The sequence below is a fragment of the Lepus europaeus genome, chromosome 15 (assembly GCF_033115175.1).
Source record: "Lepus europaeus isolate LE1 chromosome 15, mLepTim1.pri, whole genome shotgun sequence".
Taxonomy (NCBI): Eukaryota; Metazoa; Chordata; class Mammalia; order Lagomorpha; family Leporidae; genus Lepus; species Lepus europaeus.
This window is the reverse complement of record NC_084841.1, coordinates 29,453,524-29,471,278: the sequence shown is the minus strand read 5'-3', so window position 1 is coordinate 29,471,278 and position 17,755 is coordinate 29,453,524. Positions and strand designations below refer to the sequence as shown.

Here is a 17,755-nt window from a genome sequence, read left to right as displayed (position 1 = left end):
TGTCCTTTCATAAGAATATCAAATAGTACATTAAATGTAATTTCAAAACCCAGTTACCAACAAACTACTGATACATGCAACATTATATGAGTCTCAAAAGTCTTTTAAGTGAAGAAACCATAGACAAGGGGTTATGCTTTTATCTTGTATGCTTATATGACATTCCAGAAAATGTAAAATTAATAAGGACAAGAATAAGATTTTGTTGCTATGGGCTAGACTAGGGGTAGGTAACTGATTACAAAAAGACACAAAGGAACACTTTTTGGGGCAATGGAACTACTGTTGATTGTGGTGGTAGTGGATGCAAGACTGTATGTTTGTCAAAACTCATCAAACCATACAAGTAAAAGAGTGAATTTTGCTGTGTAACTTATACCTTAAAAAAAAAGACTTAAATTTTTTAGATAATTCAGTTGTCAGATCACTACTTTAGCTGAAGAGTATTTTAATGTGCTGTAATATATTTATGATTATAGTTAATTTATCTACACAAAGAAAATAAAAATCAGCACAGCAAATTAATACCATAATAAATCTATTTGAAGATTAAAACAGAAAAGTATTTAGATATTTACCCTTTTGTAATAAATCCCACTATGCTGCTCCCTATTATATTATTCAAGGAACCAGAACAAAAATCCCTTTCTATTTTTCATTAACAGCTGAAAAAGGAATTGCTTTTGTCTTTTCTTTATTTTTATACATAGCTATTTATGTACTATTACTGACATACGTAAGTAAGTAAAATGTTCTTATCCCAAAAGCAAGAAGCCTCAAGAATATGGCTATATCCAAGAAAATTACAATTTAAAATTAACAGATATACTCACCACTCACTAATTTTGGATTTAGAGATGTATCTTTAAGAAATATCACACAGCTCAATTCTAACTAATTAGTTCAATGAATACTTTAAAACAGAACCTAGGTTCTGTTTTAAGTGCTGTGGCCCAGTGGGTAGGGCCGCTGCTTGCAGTGCCAGCATCCCATGATGGGCACCAGTTCGCTTCCCCACCGCTCCACTTCTGATCCAGCTCTCTACTGTGGCCTGGGAAAGCAGTGGAGGATGGCCCAAGTCCTTGGGCCCTGCACCCGCATGGGAGACCCGGAGGAAGCTCCTGGCTCCTGATTGGTGCAGCTCTGGCCGTTGTGGCCAATTGGAGAGTGAGCCAGCGGATGGAGGACCTCTCTCTCTCTCTGCCTCTCCTTCTCTCTGTGTGTTAACTCTGACTTTCAAGTAAATAAATAAATCTTAAAAAAAAAAAAAAAGAAAAGAAAAGAAAAACAGAACCTAAAGATGAAAATAATTTAGTCCCTTGCCCTCAAAGAGCTAATGATCTGGCTGACATAGAAACAATTTATTTTATCAAAAAATACAATAAATTGCACAAGTGCTATAAAATGGAATGATCAGAGAAAAAAAGTTGTTTTATTTCTCTTTACAAAACAATTCCAGTCTTCACACTAACATTCTGAAAACTAATGCATGACTAGAGAAGAAAGGTAAAAGCACTACACATACATACATTTTCATGGTTAATGTCAATGATTTTGTACCATCAATATTTTGAACTTATGAAGATCTCTGAGTTTTAGGCCTTTCAAACTGCTCTAGGTTTCATCAGAAAAAAGAGCACATTAAAGACTAAAGAGACTGGCCGGCGCCGTGGCTTAACAGGCTAATCCTCCGCCTTGCGGCGCCGGCACACCGGGTTCTAGTCCTGGTTGGGGCGCCGGATTCTATCCCGGTTGCCCCTTTTCCAGGCCAGCTCTCTGCTATGGCCCGGGAAAGCAGTGGAGGATGACCCAAGTGCTTGGGCCCTGCACCTGCATGGGAGACCAGGAGAAGCACCTGGCTCCTGCCTTCGGATCAGCGCGATGCACCGGCTGCAGCGGCCATTGGAGGGTGAACCAACGGCAAAGGAAGACCTTTCTCTCTGTCTCTCTCTCTCTCTCTCACTATCCACTCCGCCTGTCAAAAAAAAAAAAAAAAAAAAAAAAAAGACTAAAGAGACCTTCCAGCTTAACAACAATCAGCTAACACCTAGATTCATTACACTATGTAAAAATTTGCTTAGGGGAAGATAAAGATGAAATGGATATGGACAGAAAAAGAAAAACATACATAAGGGAAGGAAAAAAAAAAAGTAAAATAGATTAGTAGAGTTGAACAAAAACCATCTTTCAGTATAACCTAAAGGTAGGATAGAATCTCTATTTTCAAAAGAAAAAGAATGATGCCAATAGTAGTTTTTAGGCCATTGCATTTCAACTTTCAATCTGAGAATCTTCTGAAGCATAAGTAGAACTCTAGGGGGGAAATAGTTTTTCATATACAACTTAAGAATAGCATTAATAATAATAAAAGGAGCTATATGCACTTTAAGCCCATGTGAAACTGTAACTTGCCCATTATAAAGAAAAACTAAATTACATATAAACTACACTCAGATGAACAATTTCCTTTTTTTTAAAAAAAAAAGTTATGTATTTTGTAAGGCAGAATAACAGAAAGATAAAGAGAGATCCTCTATCCACTGGTTCACTCCCCAAAGGACCACAACAGCCTTGGCTTAGCCAGGCCAAAGCCAGGAGCCTGAACTCCATATGAGCAGCAGGAAGTATCTGAGCCATCATCTGCTGCTTCCTAGACACATTATTACTAGGGAGCTGGAAAAGAAGTGGAGTAGCAGGTGAATAGGCACCCAGATATGAGATGTGGACATCTCAAGCAGCTGCTCATTCCTCTGTACTGTGCCACAAACCCCGATCCTGACGATCAATTTCTTTAGCTGAAAATCGGCAACCCACAATCCAATTGGATAAAGATAACTAAAAATAGATTTAAAAATACTAAAAGGGTTAGCAAATAGCAATATTTAGAAAACTCAGTGATGTATTTCCTGGCTAGCATTAATTTCAAGGACATTGTTTTACAAATAACAAATTAATTATGGTAAACATCAACATAAAGAAAAATATTTTTAAGTAAACCATAGTCTGAATTTTAATAATTTCTCGGTATTTTAGGCACTGTTAGTTTTAAAGACCTAGAATAATGTGTAATTAAAAAAATTAGTGCTAGGGCACTGTTGTACAGCAGATTAAGCTGCAGCTTTAGACACCCACATCTCCATATTACAGTGCTGGTTCGAATACTGGCTCCTTCACTTCCAACCCAGCTCCCTGCTAGTGTTCCCAGGAAGCAGTAAATAATGGCAAAGTACTACTTGAGTCCCTGACAACCATAAGAGAGACTAGGGATGGAGTTCCTGTCTCCTGGCCTAACCCAGCCCTGACTTTTTTGAACATCTGGGGAGTGAACCAGTAGTCAGAAGAACTCTCCCCTCTCTTTCTCTGCCATTCTGTATTTCAACAAACGTTTTAAAAAGTAAATAAATAATGTGACCTAAGTATGTTAATTCTTAACAAAAAGGGAATCTAGCATTTCAAAATTGTGAGTACAGCACACCTTCGAGATTTCTCAGACAGGTGAATACATAGAAAAGCATATTAAAAATTAAATAATATTGGTAACCTCATGAGTGTTCATGCTAAAAAAGTTTTCCTTTTTGCAAAAGGGCAAATAATACGCCAAAATAAAACTTAAAAGAAGTTTGGTCTATGTGTTTAAATGATTTTCTATGTATATAAGGTGGCATGCAATTTACTGACATGAATTATTTCAGAAATTTAACATATTCTTAAAAGATTAAAAATACTTAATTTTTTTTGACAGGCAGAGTGGACAGTGAGAGAGAAACAGAAAGGTCTTCCTTTTCCATTGGTTCACCCCAGAAGTGACCGCTGCAGCTGGCGTGCTGCAGCTGATGCACCGCACTGATCCGAAGCCAGGAGCCAGGTGCTTCTCCTGGTCTCCTATGCGGGTGCAGGGCCCAAGCACTTGGGCCATCCTCCACTGCACTCTTGGGCTACAGCATAGAACTGGACTGGAAGAGGAGCAACAGGGACAGAATCCAGTGCCCCGACCGGGACTAGAACCTGGGGTGCTGGCGCCGCAGGCCAAAACTCAATATTTTTATAAAAAGTAATTCAATCATAACAAAGTCCAGAAAATAAAATGCTTTGTCAGATTTTTCTAAAACTAGCTATTCTACAGGTAACCCTACTTAATAAACTCCACAACACATATTTTTCTTAAAAATCAATATCCTATTTAAATGCATGTTTGTACATACATTTTATATATTATAGTGATGTAAAAGAATAGCATATCTATATATATATATTTAAAATTTTATTTATTTATTTATTTAATTTATTTAAAAAGGCAGAGCTACAGAGAGAAGGAGAGACAGACAGAGGTCTTCCATCTGCTGATTTGCTTCCCAAATGGCTACAATGGCCAGGGCTGGGCCAAGCCGAAGTCAGGACCAGGAGCTTCATCAGGGACTCTCACGTGGGTACAAGGGCCCAGATACTTGGGCCATCCTCCACTGCCTTCCCAGGTCATAACAGAGAGCTGGGTCAGAAGTGAGCTGCTGGAACTAGAACCAGTGCCCATGTGGTATATCAGTATGGCAGCTGTACCCACTACACCACAGTGCCGGCACCTTAACAGATTATAATCAAATAACAAATCCACTGTGACTGACCAAAATATTTTAGGATTCCTCTTCATAAATTCTCGAGAGGGCAGGCATTTGGTACAAGTGGTTAAAACACCACCACTTAGGACACTTGTATCCCATAAAGAAATGTCTGGATTTGATTCCTGGCTCTTGATTCTGGCTTCCAGCTTAACACAGACCCAGCAATAATGGCTCAAATAGTTGTGTCCCTGACATCCAGATGGGAGGGCTGGATTGAATTCCTGTCTCTTGGGTAGATATGTGGTCTCTCAAATAAAACAAGTAAATAAATTATCTCGATAGTATCTTTATGATCTACATAAGATAAACTAAATGACTACTTTATAACCTAGTCTATCTTTTCCATCAAAAATCGTGTTATAAAGTTTGAGGAGGAAGAATGGTAAGAATGAAAATAGAGATTTCAGAATTTAACAAATTTAGGTTGGAATCCTATACTTGCTAGATTTGCCAGAGCAAGTTTGTTATATATGATGAACATCAATCCATTTTCATTTGTAAAATAAGTTCACTACCACTGAATCAGATGGGCAGTTGGGACGTTCAAATCATGATACACTACATAGTGGTTAGGCATCAACTCTGGAGTTCTTTCTCCACTTTCTTGCACTTAGCTGTGTGAGGCTGGGCTAGTCATTCAGTCATTCTACACCTTAGTTTTTCATATAATCAATCTCATACTATACCCTGAGGAACTGAGAAAATTCATATAAAGTTGTCAGCATGGTATCTGGCATTTACAAACCACTCAGTAACATATATCGTAAACATAAAGCAATGGCCACAATGCCTGGTACAAAAAAATATCTTTTCCTAACCTGTTTCAAATGACTTTTTAACTGTATCTAAAATGAAACCTCAACTGAAAATAAAGATTTGCAATGAAAGATAAAAAAAAGACTATCTCAAACTCTCTCAAGGTATTCACAACAAGAATTCTCATATGGTTTATGCAATGGCAACAACAACTAGGGTATTAACGCACAACCTCCCAAGTAGATGACTCTGAAAATACCAACATTCTGTGGCAATATAAGTGCTGGAGTTAAAAGAAAACTATCAGTCACATTAATTTACAGATTCATCTAATTATACTACAATTGGTCATATGTATTTCTAAGAATGAAATCACGTTCCAAAGCTGAATCTTCCCTTTCTAAAAATAGATGCTTTGGGGCCAAAAATGTGGTACAGTGAGTTAAGCCATCGCTTTAACATTGGCATCCTATATTGGAGTCCCAGCTGCTCGGGTTCAAGTCCCAGATGCTCTGCTTTCGATCTAGTTTTGCTAATGCACCTGGGGAAGGCAGAATATAGATGGCCCATGTACTTCATGGCCTGCTGCTACCCATTTGAGAGACCAGGATGGAGATTCTAGCTTCTGGCTTCAGGCTAGCCCAGACCTGGTTGTTGCAGTCATTTGGGGAGTGAACCTGCAGATGAAAGATCTCCGAGTCTCCCTCTATTTCTGCCTGTCAAATTAACAAATAAATAATTTTTTTAAAGATGCTTTGACAATCTCAACTCAATATAAAAAAACTTGAGAAGTAAAAAATTAACAAACAGCTTAACAAAATTAAAATATAACAGTAAAGATCTGCTGCATTAAAAATGTTACATATACAGGCTAAATAAAAAAGTATGTGGAAAAGTGAAATTAAGATAAATTTACTGTTGTGCAAAAATTTTGAAATCCATGCAAGTTTTTCATAACATGCATTTCCTACAAACTTTTTGAAGTTTACAGCATGAATGTATAGCATGAATTCTATTCTAGCTTCTATACCTGAGGTACACAATTTCTTTGACCATGTGACTTGTAAGTTTTGAATTGATGAAGCAATGAAAAAATCTAAAACTAAAACTAAAAAGGTAGAACCCTAAATCTTTAAGAACAAAGTTATATCAGATTAATCATTTACTTGTTATAAGACCATGGGCAATTTTCTAAACCTTTCCAGCTTCAATTTCTCCATATATTAAGTTCTGAACAATAATTGTTTCTACTTTACAGGCTTGTTAGAAAGAAGGAAATGATATAATATTATGAGGACATGCTTAGCACAACTCCTGGCTAATAGTAAGATCTCAAAGTTGTATGGAGCAAAACATTAGCGGGCACTGCTTTATTAAGGAACGATGTCTTCTAATAATACATTTTAAGAATAGAAATATTCCTTAAAACATAACTCAATCTGACAAAACTCAATTCATTAAAATTGACTCCAGATTTACATAAAAACAAAATTATAGACAAGAAAAACACCTAAAATCACTTTTGTCACTTAATTTACTGAGCACATAATATTCTGAGCACATAAAATGCCTTTTTTTTTTTTTTTGGACAGGCAGAGTTAGACAGTGAGAGAGAAACGTCTTCCTTCTGTTGGTTCACCCCTCAAATGGTTGCTACAGCCAGCACGCCTCACCAATCCAAAGCCAGGAGCCAGGTGCTTCCTCCTGGTCTCCCACACGGGTGCATATGGGTCTCCCATATGGGAGCTTGAGCCATCCTCCACTGCCTTCCCAGGCCACAGCAGAGAGCTGGACTGGAAGAGGAGCAACCGGGACAGAATCCGGCGCCCCAACTGGGACTAGAACCCGGGGTACTGGCGCTGCAGGCGGAAGATTAGTCAAGTGAGCTGTGGCGCCGGCTACAAAATGCCATTTAAATTAAATGATGGCCTTAGGAGTTATGGTTTCTGAAATTGCTTTTATATCAACTAGAAACACTAAAGTTCAAATAATTCATTTTTAAGAGATTTATTTGAAAAGCAGAGTGACAGAGAGAGACAGATAACATTCACAGATAATAATCATCTATCTGCTTGTTCACTACCCAAATGATGGTAACAGCCAGAGATGGGTCAGATAGAAGCCAGGAGCCAAAAACTCCAGCAGGATATTCCACATGAGTGGCAGGAAACCAATCTTGGTCATCAAGTGCTGCTTTCCCAGACACATCAGCAGGAAGCTGGCTAGGAAGCAGAGTAGCCAGGCTACTCTGACACAGGCAGGATGCTGGCATCACAAGCAGGGAGTTAATCCTCCACACCACAATACCAGTACCTCTAATACTCTTAAAAACAAAATTAAAAAAACTAAAACACTTCAGGAGGTGTTACATTCTTCACTACAAATATAGTTAATTCCCTTATATCCCTTAGTAGGCACATATGAATATAAAATCACATATGAATATAAAATCATTCAAACACCACATATGCACAAGACTTCTAATGTAAAATTACTATTTTCATTCCAGCAAAATACAACCAAGAAACAGGTATCAATCACCTCTCTTTGGAAGAAGGAGAAAAAGGGAAAAACCACCTTGAACTTAGATAATTAAAAAATGATAGTAGTGTCAGCACTGAGCAATACTTAGTTTCAAGACCAGAGCTCAGACATTTCTTAAAACAACATAATCTAATAAAAAACTAGTAAGTGTCAGGGAATCCCTTACTCTTCAAATGACTCACTGTATAAATCTACACAAATCATGTGACCTATTTCAACCTTTTAATCAAAAAATGAAAATTATCCTGGTTACTTCTCTCACAGAAATATGAGAATGTTTATACATGGGCTCATGTCACTTTAAAGAGGACCAATTTAACATACAAAGAATTATTATAAATGACAACTGCTGAAAATAGCAAAAACTGTTTAAAAGTGCATTTTTAAAAGGTTGCATATGGTCATAAATTTCCACCAAAGTCAACTTAGTATGCCCAAGATACTAAAGTATCTTCAACTAAACAGTTATCAGCCTTCTAATAAAGATTCCTAGTCAGTAGTTTCCTCCTGTTTTATGAAAAATAAATATAATAAACAGAATTAAAACTGCAAAAGGGATTTTTATTTATCCTAGACCTCTCAATCACTTCATGTAAAAATGACAATTTTTTAAAATTACTTACAAATTGTAATTTTTCCAATAAACAGAGTTAGATGAAACTATATGAAACTCAAACTCTCAGGTTTTATTCACTCTTGAATTATGAATTATTGCATCTTATTTTGAGAAAGTAAAAATATCACCATAGGGTATGTCCAAATCTAACACAGACAGTTCAAATGTTTCCATGACAGTTTGATAATATATAGGTACCAAAAAAATTAAAAATAAAATTAATTAAGAAGCCTTAGGAACTAAATGTTGGAGCTGAGTGGTTCAGCTCTAAATAAAGAAAATTTTCGTAATAGCTTGGCTCATGAGATTTTTAAAATTTAATAATAGCATTATGCAGAACCAAAACTGTTTATTATCATAGTAAGAACTTCCACTTTTCATTTCTAAAGAGACTCTTAATAGACAATCTTCCTTTCTTCAAATACAACCTTTTTGTTCTTAAAGGTGCACAGCTGTATAATGATCTGTCACACACAGGTTCAAAAATGCTCTCAAACAACTTTAACAAATTTTGAAGACTCTGAAGAGAAAGCATCCTATACACACTTCTCAAAACACTAAAAAGAATTAACTATTTAATAATCAACTTTGATTTACTAGAGTTTAATTATTTACTTTAAAACTTCAAATAATACAAGTTATTGCCACCTCTGCAAACTCAAGAGAAACAATAAACTACACTACTACACTGTTGAAATTTTGTTTAGGTATGTTAGGAAAATATTTCTCCAAATGATATAATTAGAGTTATAAGATTACAGGGACAATGAATGGCTTTCTCTTTTTACTAATTTTTTTTTTAAAGATGGGAATACAAAAATAGCCACTGACAGATTAATATCTCAATCAATAGAGGGGAGGTAGAACAAATTATAATCTTTAGAGAAATACAAATTATTCTGTTCAGCAAATTGTCAGAAATTTAAAGTCCAAGTTCTGGTTTTATGTGTGTTTCACACAATGTTTTCTCCTTTTAAAATGACTGCTTTATAACTGGCTTGACTCAGACAAAAAAAAATTTTTTTCCAAAGGTACCTTAAAGAAACATTTATGCTATCCTAATGAAAGACATCAAACAATCTACATCACTTACAGATTACTAAATATACAGAATTGGGGAAATAAGATGAGAAGAACTAATGAGCTGTAATCTACTTCCAAAGTCTCAAGAAATCAATCATGCAAACCAGTATCTAACATATTGATTCAAACTGCATAAGAAAGAGCCCTGTAACTATAAAACTCAAAAAATAAGTTGCTTCTGTTGATGAAAACTCAGCAAGAAAAACTTTTCTTTCCGTTACCTTTTGTAGAACTATGTCTACCCCTTGACACACGTCTCAGTATTTTAATTAAATAAAAGTCATAAAGACAATCACAGGAACATGAGCACCTTTTAAACATTTATAATGAAGACCTTACCCCACCCCATTTGCCAAAAAACCAACCCTCTGCTTTCTTAAAACATGAGGTGTTCGCTCCCTTCAGCTCTCCCTCCCTGGCATGCCCCCCCACCCGCTGCAGGCCTGAGGCCCCATAGCAAACAGTGTCTAACAGGAGCAGGCAGCACAAAGACAGGAATGGGAGATTAGTGGGAGGGAGGGAGGCCGGGATTGGGGCTCAGCAGGAGCTTCAGGCTTTTTAAAATTCAAACTGCTCCCTGACCAATACAAATCACGGACACGCTACTGACTACTACACGGATTTATAGCATTAAAAACATGCCCAGTACGTGACAGCTATATTAACTTCACTCTTTTAAACATTTATCCGTATGTTTGAAGGAAATGTGGGCCAATTTATTGTAAACAGGATGCTAAACTCAAAAATAATCTCCAGAAAAGTTACTTATTGTACACTGACAATAATTTAATAAGGACACAAAAAATTTGAGCCAATGTAACACTGTCTAGTAAAACAGGGACTTTGTTGAGCAGTGTTGCTTCATTTTAACCAATGAAAGTTTTCCTTCAGTGAATACGAAAACAAAGTATCAAAACAGTCTAACCCAGGTACACTTAATTTTTCTAGGTAATTTGTATGACTGAGGACTTTTAAATCGGTGTTTTCCCCCTTACACCAACCTACATTACCAACGCCTCCACAAACACGCTTTAGACACTTGATGTAGTTGTGAACTAGAACTTGTTAAGGTAGAACTGATATTTTTCTCCAGCATTTACAGATACATTTGACCTATTAAAATGACACCTCTCTCATTACACAGTCAAACATCATGGCACAAACAGCCAATGACAATCCTGGGACCTCAAGAAGATCTTCCCTGACATGAAAGGATGGCACCTTCTACATATATATGGTTTTTAACTTCCTAAGGGGTTTGAGTGTAACTTAATTTCCATCCTTTTAAAGAAAACTGGTTTTGCCCTATCTCAGCACAATTCTCAGAACATTTAAAATTCTTTATATGCTTGTACACGTTTAGGTCAGGAAGCACATGAGTGTTTTACGTACAGCCGTTTAAAACTGTCCTTACATAACGCATACAAAATATAAAGTGGCAGAGTAAACCTGTCAAGTACTTTACACTCGTCTTTGAATAAAAAGTCCATGTGCAACATACACACTGTCAAACAACATAAAAGCTCTGGGGTGGGTGGTGGTGGGGTGTGCACTGTACCACACTATGGTTTTCTCTACCAAATATTCATGTGGAGGATTTAATTCGTTAATTCTTTCAAAAAGAAAACGAGTCTTCATGAACTTTCCAACGTCCAAACAAGTTTTACAAAGAGAAAAGAATCACCACTGGATCCGTGTCTGAGTATTTACATTTGTCTCACTAACTGAAACTACTTCCTCCCTTCATAGGGTCACAGGGGGAAGAAGGGGGGTTGTTTGTTTCACCGGGACGTTCCCCACTCCCAGACTGGGAAAGTTGTAAATATGGGGACGATCGGGCACATTTGCTGTTAGTTGTATTGTTTCCGCCTCCTCGCTAGCTACGGCTCCTCTCCCGGGCGAGGCCTGTCACCGACCAGCAGTCGCTCCGCTCAGCCCGGAGCTCTCCTAATCCCCGAGCTCAAGTAGATTCCGCTGGCCCGCGGCCTGCACTCTCCGCCGGGCCTACGCCTCCCCGGCCGCCCGGCAGGAGCCCAGTCCCCGCCGCCGGAGCCGGCCGGGAGAGGGTACAAAACCACCGCCACCCAGGGCGGCTGCCACCGGAGAGGAGCGAACTCCAGACTCGCCCGTGGAAGAGACCTGGGGCCGCTAAGGAAACGGCGGGGAGGGGAGCGAGGAGGAGAGACGCTGAGGACCTGGCGCCGCCGCCGCCGCCGCCGCCGCCGCCGAAATAAAGAGCAGGAATTTACCTGGGCGAATCGGCGTCTGAATCCAAGGGGAGGCCGAGGCCGCTGTGGCGAGAGACTATAATCCGGGCCGGGAGGGGGGGTGGCTACGGCTCCTCTTCCGTCTCCTCAGTGCGGGGAACATGTAGAGCCGGGGGGAGACCAGCCGAGAAGACAAATCGCTGCTTCTTCTTCCTCCTCCTCCTCCTTCTCCCACATAGAAACACTCACAAACACCCGACCAGGGGCCCGAGCTACCGGGGGGGCATCGCCGCGGGCCCGGGAACCAATCCTCCTGTCGGCGGGGGCGTCCCTCCCTGCGGCTTGGTGGTGTCGGGTGAGTCGGTACCGACGGAGGGAGGGGGGGGAGGGCGGGGGGAAGGAGCCCTGTGTGTCTCTCTCTCTCGTTCCGTCTCTCCCTCTCAGAACAAAATGCCGACCGGAAGTGCAGCTGCAGGAATGACTCCCTCCGCCGGCGCCAAACACTAACAACCACCCCCTCTTCCCCACTCCACTTCCGCCACCGCCGCCGCCGCCGCCGCCGCTGCTGCCGCCGCCGCCACTTGGGCTCGCGTCCTCGGCGAGCGCCGCACCCGGGCCCGGCCGCGGTGGCAGTCGGGCGACGGCGGCGGCCCACCTCGACGCCCTCCTCCTCGGGGCGGCTGTGGATGCTGCGGGCGTTGTCGACCCTGCGGAGCGGCGTTTGGGCTGCGGCACGGCCGGGGCGGCTCGCTCTGGGCTTTCTGTTCCCGGAGGCCGCCAGGCGCCGGGCCCGAGTTCGGTGGTGGTCGTGTGCGTGGGGGGCGCTCAGGCCCGGCCAGGCTCGCAGGCCGCGGAGGGCGGCGGCTGGAGGCCACGCTCGCCGTCCCGGCTCGTCGTCGTTAGCTTTGCGGGGCCGAACTCCAGGCAAGGCGGCGTAGAGGACGCCCGCGATGCGACGGCGGCAGTGCCCTTTTTAAAATGGTGTGTCCCTGCAGCCGGGTGGATGGATGTATCCTACACCTTCTCCTTTTGAGAGGCCGGACCTTACGCCCGTCTGTGAGTCATTTCTGCGGAGGACGAACGCAATCCTCGCAAGTCATGAAGACTCCCAGCTGGACTGACTTGGAATCGTGCTTGGGATGCATTTAATTTGTGGAAATTAGGCGTTCTCTGCTGATCTTGCTTTTTGCTGGCGGTGGTCTGGGCTCTTCCCTACCAGTCGGGATAAAGGCCTGTAGGCGACGCTGTGGCGAGGAGGCGCTGCCGGGCGGCCGAGCCGGCTCCCGGCGCCCCCCGTAGGTGTGGGTGGAGCCGAGTGCGCGGACCGCCGCGGCGGCGACCCCGGCCCCGGGCGCACGGTGGGCGCCAGAGTTCCGACGTCGGTTTCTTCCTTGTGTTGGAAACACTGAGGCACTGGACGAGGCTGGAGTATCCAATGTGATTATACGTACAAGTATCGTGCTTTCTGTAGTCTTCCACTGTAGAGCGAACTAACGTCATCGTTCCCCAGTTCTCTGTAAAGTTTATTGTGTAAATCAAAAGGGGGCTATTCTTCAGGTAAAAGGCGCGGTAGGTAAGCGAATTTTACTCAAATGGGATGGAATTGTTTTGTTTTAATGAGCTCATTAAGTCAACGTTAACGGTATCGTGTATTTGTGCCTGTACAGTGCACTAAGAAAGAAAACAAAATGGGAAAATTTGCCTAGAGGTCACTCCTTTTATCTAAAAAGCACTCGGGGGACTCAGGTCTTGTCGCTGGCGTCTCGAGAGGAGGGAAGGGCCCCTGGAACGCGGAGCGGTGGGCGGAGGTGGGGGGTCTTCCCTTGTTCTCCCCTCGGCCGGCTCTTCCCCGGGTTCACCACGGGGCTTGCCTCTTCACCTTCGGCGCGCGGTTCACATGCCCTGTCAGTGCTTCCGGTGGCCGCTCTTTGTGAACTCCCAAGTTCTCTGGCCCCTTTCTCATTTTATTCTTCGGACATTCTACCTATCTTACTGGTTTTTCTTATTTCCTCTTTCCCTATTGGAACGTACCCTCCAGATTTGTTTTTCTCCACTGCTGTTAATGACCAGCTCTTAGAATGATGCCACATAATAAGTGCTTAATACTTGGTTAATAAGCCAGAGAGGATTCTGAAGTCCTTGACATCCCCCCATTTCTGAATGTCACCTTTTCATATATACTTAATATATATTTACACACTACACAGAACTTTATAAAAGATGGTGAAACTGTGGGAAGATATCTAGTGGGAAAATGCACATTTATTATAGAGCTCTAGTAAAAGAGATGGTCTCCAGACTTCTGAAAGCCCACCACAACACCAGCAACCCACAAACTGGTGCTAATGACTTGTTAGGTTTTGTAAATGGGCATGCTGGAGAGTGGATTAGTGGATCATCTGAACGTTGAAAGACTGGGCCAGTTAGCTTTGCTCATCTGAGTCTCTCAAACTGCATTCTTCATGCTCTCTATTCACGTATTAATATATGCTACTTCCGTAAATTAAAATCTATGAGATTGACTCGACCCAAATCCAGCACTAATAGAATAATTCATTCAGCAAGTACTTACTGCACACAGAATGTGTGCCAGGCACAGTGATTCAAAAGGTGCTTTTTTTCTGAGGCTATGAGGCCTTTATAAAAAGGCCACATATGGCTACTTTGGTTACTACTCAATTATGCTGTCAAACAAAACAAATGCTAGTGAGATATATTTTTAGTTTTCTTATGAAGAAAAGGTTCAGTGAAAGCTGAAGTCAGGCTTAGTGTGGATGTTTTAATTCACCATTTAGTTTACTATTTATTTACATTGCCTTACCTTGTGATAGCACCAGGTATACCCACAAACTAAAAATTGAAAACTAGAATTGTGAGAACTTTTATACCTTATGCTGGAAAAGTAAGTAAATAGACCACTAAACTAGAGGCTATATATAAGCCTTTTCCTATATTACAAGCTTTTGACTTTTTGAACAAGACAGTCTTGATAGGTATTTTTATAACCTTTAATATAATTAATTAGACATTGATCTTAAGAACAGCTTTACCTAATATACAAATGGCTCAGAATGTGTTTTTCTCTCAGTTTCAAAATACCAATATTTCAGTTGGTTTATGGAAGCACAATTATTCTCCTATATACTTCCTTAAGTGTTATTGCTAAACTAGCAATTTAATATGTCCAAATAATTATAGTTGATAGAATCTGTGGTTGAAAGTTTTGGCGTAATTGCAGCATTTAACTTAAATTTTAAATAGTCTTGAAGTTTCTCATCTCACTTAAATATTTATTGAGTACTTATTTAGGTGTCAATTAGCTTTTTTTTTTTTTTTTGACAGGCAGAGTGGACAGTGAGAGAGAGAGACAGAGAGAAAGGTCTTCCTTTGCCGTTGGTTCACCCTCCAATGGCCGCTGCGGCTGGCACGCTGCGGCCTGCACATCGCGCTGATCCGAAGCTAGGAGCCAGGTGCTTTTCCTGGTCTCCCATGTGGGTGCAGGGCCCAAGCACTTGGGCCATCCTCCACTGCACTCCCAGGCCATAGCAGAGAGCTGGCCTGGAAGAGGGGCAACCGGGACAGAATCCGGTGCCCCGACTGGGATTAGAACCCGGTGTGCCGGCGCCGCAAGGCGGAGGATTAGCCTATTGAGCCGCGGTGCCGGCCATGTGTCAATTAGCTAGGCACCTTGTAAGCATACAGTAGTGTATGAAAATAAGTTCACTGCCTTTTAAGTTTTTAACATATACAGTTTATACCAATTTTTTTCAGATTATAGAGTTAAATTATTTCAATGTGTACCCAAATATTTTCCCCATTAAATCAATTAGATTTTGCTCACCTAAATTTATCCAAGTTGAGATCTTATATAGATTCTATTAATCTAGGGTTTTCTTGATTTCATTGTGTTTTTTGTTTTTTTTTATTATTTTCCCAATACCAACCGTTTTGCCCAAAGCAGTTGACTTTTTGGTGGCCTTATACTTGTATTTCATTATTATATCCTTGTCTTCTCTATTTTAATCTAGAGAGTAGCTCAGTGAACTTTATTTTTAAAAATTGTATTTATGACTTAGTTAAAAGTAGAAACAGAGACAGATCTACCTGCCAGTTCACTCCCTAAATGCCCAGCAGCCAGGGCCGGGCCAAGGGTCTAGAACTTGATTCTGTCTCCTGTCTGGGCAGCAGGGACCCAACAACTTTGCCATCACTTGCTGCCTCCCAGGATATGCATTAGCAGGAAGCTGGAATTGAAAGTTGAGCTGGGTCTCAAACCCAGGCACCCTAATAGTGGATGCAAGTGTCCCAGTGTTTTAACCTCTGTGCCAAACACCCCTGCCTCTCAAGAAACCTTTAATCTGAACTTATATCACCTTGCTTTAAGGACCAAGTTGCATGTCTCAGTTTTATTTGCCAGGGATATTCCTATACATATTCTTAATAAGTTGCAGAAGATTTAATAAAAAATTTTAAACGGGTTTTAAGTATTAACTATATTGAATGTCATTAGCAGGAATTGGTACAACTGACAGATTATGAATTGTTTCACTAAAGAATATCTTCACGATAAACACAATTTGCCATAAAATGATCAAAATAAAAAATTTTAGAAAATAATGTTCTTCTCATTGTTTAATGCCTGCCCATTATGGTTTGTTGGTGATAAATTATAGGAACAAGTTTTGCTTAATTGTTTTATCCACTTGAAAGAGTGGATTCCTATCCCCAGGTTTACTTCCTAAATACCCACATCAGCTGGGTCTGGGCTGGGCCAAAGTCAGGAACCAGGAACTCAATCCAGGTTTCTCATATGGGTGACAGGAACCCAATAACTTAAGCCATCACCATTGCTTCCCAGGAATCTGCATTAGTAGGAAACGAGTCAGAAGCCAGATCTGAGGATCAAACCCAGGTATTGCAGTGTGGAATGCAAACATCTTACCCAGTCTCTTAAACTGCTAGGCTAAATGCCTGTTCCTAGTAACAAATTTTTAAAAAGAAAACAAGAAGTAAAAGACAGATACGGGTAGTATATGTATGTTTTATAGATTATTTTAGACTCTACCAAAATATTTCATACTTAGGATAATTATTTTTAGGGTGTTAAGGATGTTGATTTTGAAGGTACAGTGGAAAAATTGTAAAATGACATTTTGTAAGTCATATTTCAAGTTATCAAAGTAAATTTGTGATAATATTTATGAAACTTATTGAAAGTATTTTATCTATTTTTGTTAAGGTTATATTAGAATTTTTTTAACCTAGGTACGTGGCCTATTCGGTCCTTTAAGAATAAGCTTTAGGTGTAGGCACTGTGGCTCAGCAGGTTAAGCAGCAGCTTGGATGCCCACATTCCATATCAGAGTGCCTAGGACTCAGTCCTGCCTGTGTTTCAGATCCAGCTTCCTATTATTGTGCCTGAGAGGCAGCAAATGATGACCCAGGCACTTGGGTTCCTGCCACCCTTGTGGGAAACAAATGGAATACCTGGCTCTTGGCTTCAGACTGGCCCAGAGCTAGCTATTGCCGGCATTTGGGGGAGTGAACCAGCAGATGAAACATCTCTTTCTCTATCATTCTACCTTTCAAGTAAATTTTAAAAATAAATAAGCTTTGTCCTTTATTAATCCTTCTTGTGTAATTACAAATATTCTCTCAAATTATAGATTTTATTCATGCCGTACATTTACAATCCTGTAATTTAGCGATATTGTTTATATTTTTGTGTATCTATGCCTTATGTTCCTAAATCAAGGTAATCTAGAAAAACATTAAAATTTATGAGGACCACACAATTTATTTTTAATAAATCAAAGTGTAAAGAAAGGAAGCTTATGATTTTTTTTTTTTTTTTTTTTTGACAGGCAGAGTGGATAGTGAAAGAGAGACAGAGAGAAAGGTCTTCCTTTTGCCCTTGGTTCACCCTCCAATGG

At 40.4% G+C, this 17,755-nt stretch overlaps 1 protein-coding gene across 8 annotated transcripts in view; it reads right to left on the bottom strand.

Annotated features, from left to right (window-relative positions):
- NIPBL (NIPBL cohesin loading factor) overlaps positions 1–12,201 on the bottom strand; it is a 227,934-nt gene extending 215,733 nt beyond the window's left edge. For all 8 annotated transcript variants that reach the window (XM_062212605.1, XM_062212607.1, XM_062212606.1 and 5 more), the window contains exon 1: positions 11,865–12,201. The gene's annotated coding sequence lies outside the window, so the exon portion shown is untranslated. The remainder of the gene's footprint in view (positions 1–11,864) is intronic.
- Positions 12,202–17,755: the final 5,554 nt, after the last annotated feature.